This window comes from Cupressus sempervirens, chromosome 11 (genome assembly GCF_028749045.1).
Source record: "Cupressus sempervirens isolate cs-2001-9-10 chromosome 11, ASM2874904v1, whole genome shotgun sequence".
Taxonomy (NCBI): Eukaryota; Viridiplantae; Streptophyta; class Pinopsida; order Cupressales; family Cupressaceae; genus Cupressus; species Cupressus sempervirens.
In genome coordinates this window covers 549,552,605-549,561,073 of record NC_143128.1, presented here as the reverse complement: position 1 = coordinate 549,561,073, position 8,469 = coordinate 549,552,605, and positions in this window count along the sequence as shown.

Below are 8,469 nucleotides of genomic sequence, written 5' to 3'. Positions count from 1 at the left end.
ATGTGAAGTATTCGATGAAATTCTTGAGACCGAGCATATCACTCTCCATGCCATCAAGCCGTATGTTAATAAGTGAAACATGCAAATATATTTGAGGACTAGGTCTGAGCATATATACAATAATCTTTAGACAAGTCAAGCTTTGAATCAAACATGTATTTATTGGCTCCAAATCCATGTCTTGTGCTTCCTGTCGAGCGTCATGAATCATGCCAACTATTAGTGAAATACTAACAACCATCAAGATAGATTGGGACATAACAAATTTGTCTTCCTCTACAAATTAGTGATGTCGATCCACATCATTCCAATCATGCATTAGGATAAATGCAGAGACAATGGATTGAGTTTAAATAAGTGTCAAAAGGAGAATGAATTCAGTATTGAAGTAGTGCCAACATCAAGTTATTCGACAGTCAAATGATTTCACTGCAAAGGAAAATGATCATAGTAATTTTGTATGTGTTGCTACATGTGCTACGATTGGGATGTAAAAGGAAAAGCTCGGATTGGAAAGCAAAGATGATGTCCATTTTCAGGCATAAATGAAACTTAACTCTCCAATAACAATAACCATGTCAGAAGGCATTCACCAGATGACATTCAACTTCAGAGACAGAGCCCTTCATGAATCACAAAGACTGACCACAAAGTGTTTGACAAAATCTTTTGTATGCAATAGTTCTGTTGAGAGTTTTGGGTAGCATACGTAGGAGGATGCCGTGAGTCTTGACGAGTTGGATACACTCCTTGAAAGTGTCCACGTTTCATGTGTTTGACATAAATAAATATCTCTACCAACACCAAATCAATTAGGAAGCTTGATCTCAAATTCTCGGGTGGCTCAATGTATTTGGTGGTTGGACAACACAATCCATGAATGGCGTTCGAGTTATAAAAGTGAGCACATTAATAGGTCACGCATTATATACCCAGCTAATATGTATTAATACTTGCGAGAGGTGTACATACACAAAAGAACACTTGGAGCATGTGTAGTCGGTTCTTTAGCCAAATTTTCACATAATTGAGAAACATTATTTTGCAATTTGATGCTTTGGGAATTTGAGACCTATGACAGAGCGTGGACCCACAATCACTTATATCATAAGAGAACATGTTGAGTTCCTTATAGATAAACACATGTATCCAAGACGGCCAACATCATCTAAAAGGATGACACCTTGAATCTAGATGTGCAGGAGAATCGATGAAATGAAGGGAGGTTGACACCTAATCTCATATGTTTCATATTTACCATACCCCAAAAAAGACATGAAAAGAGATGGAATTATATATTTGTGGGATTTAATATTTGGTGGAAGAAGTAATGCGGGGATAGGGAAATTAACTGAAGTGTTGAAGTGAGTAAAAACCAAGAATCGGTTTTATAACAAAAAATGAGCTTATCATTAGAAGTGGAAAATAAATAGGTGTCAGGAGGCAAGGTTTTGGTTTTTATCTTTTTCTGGCAAGTCCTGAGGTTTCCAAGTGAAGGGAAAACTTTTATGATGGTAACAAGGGAAAGATCGAGGGTTTTATTTTATATTTTATTTTCTGCAATCTTGATTGTATTGGCAGATACAGAATGTTCTTACTGTTATTGTGTTGTGTTTTTGGAATGAAGAATATTATGCACATATTAGATCTTAAGGTCTATATGTTCATTTTTATGGTTGAAATAGATCATACGGTCTTTTCTTCCTATTTTGAATATAGTTTTTCACCATTATATCAAGTGATCATGTGATTGTGAGTTAGTTGGTTCATAAATCCATAATTAGTAGAATAAGTACTTTAAATTCCTTTTACATCCTCTTTTATGTGAAAGATTTGATAAGAAATCTCACGGTTGTCTATCAATATTTTTCGTCATGATTAATCTATAAATCTTATAAGAACATTCATTTCATGTTTATGGATGGATGTTAAAATCTTCGTATCTTCTAGTTAAAGACATAATTGATTTATATACATCATTGAATATATTTTCATGAGGGAGTCGTACTTCTCAATTCAGAGGAGGGTTATCAATCAATGATAACTCGTCCAACTGTTAGTATCCTTTTTGTTCTTCCATTTGAGTGTATTGAGTCATACTTTGTAATTCTTTTCAAAGGACTAATCTATTTACTAACAATTATAATGGGTCAAGTTAAGTGGCTTTTGGTTGTTCCCACTTCGGGTCATTCCTATTGGTATCTTTCCACTAATAGCATGCCCTCTAAAGGTATGAATCTTTCTAGGAGATTAACAAAATGGATCCGCACCAAGAAGGTCAAGATTTCTAATTCACCTAAAAGGTGAAGAACATACTCTAATGTTTCCCCCAAACACCTCAAGCAAGTTAGTTAAAACCACTAAAGAGTGGGGTATCCCACCCACTTTCTTAATTCAATAAAGGGTCAAGATTTTTGATTCATCTAAAAGGTGAAGAGAATACTAGATCTCCTACCAACAATGAACCACTCCTAATGGGTTTTATATGTCTAATGAAAAGAAACATCTAGTTTAATGTCGCACTCGAAATGAAATAGAGAAGACACAAAAACTTTTTTCTTTTTTCTTTTTAGCTCGGGTAGCCCTACAACAACATTAATAGCCCTTTTTGCAATTTTTAGCAATGTCCTTAGCAAATGAGCAAGCAAGAGCACCTACAAAACAACAAGGGTTAGGACACAAAAGGATTAGTGAAATCTGAAAAATACCTTGCAAAACCACTTGTTAGGAGCTGTTAGGAAAATCATGAATCTGATATGCAAATTTTAAAAATGAAAATGTAAACTGGAAATCAAATTAGCTAAGTGAAACAAACTAGGTGATACTTTTGTCTGCAACAATATTGTATGACACTTCTCCATATACCCAAGCGACATTTTTTCCTAGTGTGATACTCTATATCATAGTGTGATATTATGCAGAATAGAAGTGTGATATTATACACAAACTAGTACGATGGAAAAACTGGTAATTGTCTATATAGTAGAAAGTATCGTACAATACTAGAAAAGTATCACATGATATTTCTATCTGTAAAAATAGAAACCCTAAATAGTAAGCTAAAAATGTGACCAAATGCAAGGTAAAGAGCTAGACAAGGTTGTCTAGCCCCACAATGGATGCCAAAAATGTATGTCAAAAATATGGACACGCTTCTATAAACCCTTATTCCTAAATAATCCAATGAAGAGGCAACTTATAGCAATCTATTAATGGTGTGCAAATGTGTAAAATGATAGTATGGTGGCTCTTGAATGAACCAAGCTATGCAACCCTTGCAAGGTGCACCATAGAAAGAGAGATTCAAAGATAAGAGCAAGAATGCTAGTATCTAAGAATCAAAGATGAATGCAATGCAATACAAGATAAATGAGAGATACAAATGCAAGCTAAAATAATAAGACTGAAAGTATGACAAAGCCTCATGGTTAAACTATATGATCTATTCTAAAGCATAAAGAAAGCTAAGCTAAGAATGACATGAATCTATGATGCAAGTAAAATAAAAGCTAAATAGAATGCGAGAATGCTCCAAGCTCTCCAAAGCTCCAAAGTCACCTAGAAATCCTGCAACATAACGTTAGTACAAAGCCTAAGGTTGGAGAATGAGGAGAGATCCCTCTCTTTAAAGAAAAATGGATGGTTGAGATTAAGAGACGAGAGAGGTTTAATCAAGAGTGGAGAATGCATTTTGAGTGATCCATGTGCACAAGCATCTTACCTCATCAAGATGGACTGTGGAGTTCAAAGAGGTGAGAGATGTGTAGAGGAGAATGAAGATTCCACCAACCTTGGAAAGTGTGCACCTTATGTGAGACAAAAAGTCTTTTCTTTTATTTTAAAAATGGGAATAATTCTTTCTGTGTGCACACTTAGGATAAGTGGGATTTGGAAATTTTTATTTAATTAAAAGGGAGAAAGTTCTTTCAATTAAATAAAAGACTTAAGATAAGGTGGTCAAACCATAGGTTATAATCAAATAAATATAGTTATGATTTGATCAAAAATAAGCAATGGATAAATTAGACAAAAATGCGAAAAAAGAGGCCTCATAGTCCAAATGACCATTTTTGAGTGATTACAACAATACGCTCTAGAAAATATCCCACCCAACTAGTTATTCACATCCATATATGTCTAGTATAAAGTATCCACCAAAACTAATATGGTGATGAGACATCTATCTGCCCTAATTTGGATCATATGCATGATGTAATTAGTTGATAGGCTTCCCCATTGAGGTTGCTCCAACTGAAATTTGACTCACACTAGAAAGTTGTTACTGGTAAATAGTTTCATATCGCTAGTAAATAGTTTTCCAGACATAGTAAAGTAACATAGAAAATAGTTTCAAATTGCAATTTGCCAAACCATTCTATTAGTGCGCACTACCTAAGAATTACTTTCCCTACTATGTTGGCAACACACTCAACACTCAGAGAATCAAGTCCACTCACTCGTTATGGCGTGTCATAAACATTCATTTATGCCTTTACAACCCTTACAGCAGGATGATAAATTGAGATCGGGGGATATGTTCCAGTCGTCGCAGGGGATATACTTGATGCCAATGGAGTTCTATATTGAAGAAGACACCACAATGGGCGAGAAAGCTGACATATTTTTCCAAGATAATTTTGTATGTGGCGATTGAGGCTCATGTTGTGGTGACTGGCAAGGAGCAAGAGATCACCATAAGTGGATGAGAGAAATGTCCCCCTGTTAAATCATTATAGAGAGATTATAGTCATGATCTATAAATATTCTCTAGTAGAGAAGTCTTTCATGTACTGAGGATGGATCATTGCTCTGGATTTTTATGATGTGTTTGATTCTCCCTCAGCTCATACTCTTTCAACACCATGGATTCATGCTTGGAGTGGCTCGCTCTAAGAATTCTTGACCTCTTCCAGATTATTAGGGGTTAGTATCCCTTGTCTTGTGATACTTTTTTGAAGGCTCAAGGAAACTTTGAGATCCACTCTCTTTTATTAACAACTTGTTGGAAGCCATCATCTCTAACAAACGTAAAGGCAAAGTGTCAGGTGTTGAAGATGTTGCATGATCCTCCTAGGTATCGGGTAATGCTAGCCAATAACGGTAGTTTGATATCCAATACAATAATTTAATATAAGGTATATAGACCTACTAGATTAATTTCAATAACATATGATATAGGTTTCTTCTTTGCTTTGTTTATGGTCTATAATGGTTTCCCCTACATTCAGCCATTGTCGATCGGTAAAAGGCTTCTACAAAATATTTTTTTCTGATGACAATTTTTGTACACATAGTTTTACCTATATAGGGGAGAGGGCCCAATAATTGAGCACCCTAACTTCAAGCTTCTCAAAACCCTATGTGGAAATTTCAAATCACTCTCATTTTTTTATAGTAGCTTACTTGGCAAGTCCCCTGCTTATAACTAAGGTTTCAAAGCCACATCATCAAATATCATGTCACATCAACATGTTTTTTGCCAAGGTGTCCAAAATAGCCCAAAAAAAGTGAGACCAATCATAGTGCATTGGAGACCCTATACTTGTGCAATTGATGTGACATCACACTATTGATTGTTATTTGAGAAAAGGGACACTTTTCGTTCAATTATGGGTAGTCATCATTAACAAGAACAACTTTAAAATCACAACTATTGGTACAATCTTGTCAAAAATGTTGGATATCAAATCAAAAAGTGTGGATGTTAAGTTAAGAACTCCTATCACAACCATTGAAATGTGCTCAAGTACTAGGTCCTCTCCCCTACCCACTCATCACCTAGCCGCACACTCAATGGACTCAGCCTGCATTCCACCAAGTGCAGTTTGCACTTAGCGCACTCACCAACCAACTACACATGTTATCAAAAAATGGTGGAGGTCACATTTGAGTCACCAAAGTACTCGAGCTTGAATATTTCCAAAGCGATGACATCCCAAAGTACTATCAATAGCTAGGCATTTGAGCAGTCCTCTATCAATAGGTTGCATGTAAATCTAGACTGGACTTTGTATGACAACACTAATGGAAATTAGGTTGTGTCTAATTACAAGCTTCAAAGATTTTTAGTCTTCTCAGCCTGTAGAGCGTTCGCAGCACAAGGAAGAGTGTTGTTTGTAGGAGATGAGTAGGGACACCCTTCTCAAAGGCTTTGCGATTACTAGTGGGTCCATATTTGCGGGCTTCCAGATGGTGATTTTGTCTGCTATGGTGTTCCTCTCTTTCAGTGGGCTCCAATTCGGTTCCATTTGAAGACAACATTTTGTGCCTCCAATAGGCAGATAGGCAGATCCCAAGTATGCCTTTTCCCTTTTTCTTACATTTGATCCTGCACGTGTTCATGCTTCCTTTGTTACTTCCCCTGGCATTGGTAAATGTACAATGGTAAAACACCATAAAGAATCTATAACAAGGCACCAGTGAGAACGATATGGTCCTCATGGAAGGAACAAATGGGGAAATCACAGAAACATCTATAGAGAAGATACTTGTACAAGTATCATTGATTGATCAACCAAAGATAAGAGAGGCACAGCCAGAACTAGATGGGTCCACCTTGCAAAACATAGGATCTGACAGTAACAGGGTGGCAGAGAATTAGATAGTCAGGGCACCTGTAACAGTAGAACAGCAAACAAGTCTGGGAGAAGCTATGAAACATAATGACATCTCTAGTAACAGTGGCTTGGTCCTGACATACGAGGATAGTTTAATGCACAGTAGCAGCATCAAGTGGAACCAAGGGAGCTTCCTCATTCTTCCAAGACCCTCAACTGGACACACGAGTTCATTCAATCTTGGAGGGACAAATGGTAATTTACCCACAAACACTCTAAGCTTCTCACAAGCCAGCGGACCACCCACAGGAGGAAACTACATCTATGTGAATGCCAAACAATATAAAAGAATAATTAGGCAGAGAAAGATATGAAAGTTTTAAAATGCAAAAAGAGGGAAGTTAGCAGCTTTACTTCCGAAACTGATTCCACAAACCCCAGACAGTGCAAGGGAGGGGGAACAAAGTCTGAGGCTGACTGAAATCTCTGAAACAATTAAGCGGTTTGATAATATCAAAGATATTAAATGTAAAGGGAAGACAGATAATTCTCAGGTGACAAACACAGTGGAGGATGGGCTGCCAAATAATTACAGCCCCACAAGGACACCTATGACGTGGTATCCAGACATCTTTGTGAATGATTTGGTAGCTATGAAGGAAAGGGTGTGGGCACTTGAAGAGAGGAGCCAAATAGAAAGTATCACAATGAAAAGAGTTACTGAGGATAACTGGAAGCTGGCAACGGAGGTCAAGTCACTTAGAGAATAAATTCAAAAACTGCAATTTAATATAGAAAAAGGAGAGTATGAATTAATATTGTTAAAGAAAGAAGTAGGGGAAAAGAGGACAACAGCAAGTACTATGGGAGAAGGAGAGGCTACAGAAGGAGACAAAAACTCGTAAATGAAAAATATACAAGATGCCATGGCCAATATGGAAATAAAAGAAAATCAACTCAAAGAACAAATTGAAGAAGTTAGATCATGGGCTAACATAGTAAAGGGGCCAGCAAACACTCCTATTGACAACATAGAAAACTAGTTCGGAGACAAATTAGAGAGGAAAAAGAAAGAAATGAGAAAACAACAAATATTTTCATCAAAGGGCTATGAGACTATGGAGAATAGGAGAAAACAACGAATTTAGTTAAAGACTTCTTTAAAGACCAATTAGATTGGCATGGAACAACCATACAAGCACAAAGAATCGAAAAATGGATTAGAGGAGGCAAAGACAGACATGTTAGAGTGACGATGAGGAATACAGGGGATAAAAACAACATTTTCAGCAAAAGGAAGTTTCTTAGAGGCACACACATATATCTTGATGATGACCTCACTGTAACTCAGCAAGAAGAAAGGAGGAAGGAATGGGAAAAAGTGAAAATAGCAAGAGATAACGGCAAGTGGGCGTGGCTACAAAATGACAAACCCCAAATCAGCAATAAAATCACACACAATAAATAGGAACTCGGGCCCACCCAGGAACATTTAACTATAGTTTGCTGGAACTGTAGAGGTTATCCTTAGAGAAGAGGACCTGGGTTAGGGCCGATAGCTAAAGATAATGACATCATTATGCTTACCGAGACTCATGAACATGATGGATGTAGGGTTCCAGATTTTGAAGGGTATAAGAAGGTATCATTGTGGAATGAGAAGATAGATGGGGCATGGAGGCATCACCATTCTAATAAAAGAAACTTGGAGCTGATTTGTTCACTTAGAGAAAGAAGATGTAAACAAGCAGTATATTTGGATAAAAATAATAGAGAATCGGATTTCTACAAGGGTGGTTGTCTGTTACTTCGCCCCAAAAGGCTCAAAAATGTATAAAAAATATAGATTGGATTGAGAAGACTCGTTCGCTGCACTCAAAAAAGACATAGCAGCCTTTAGCTCTTTAGGGGA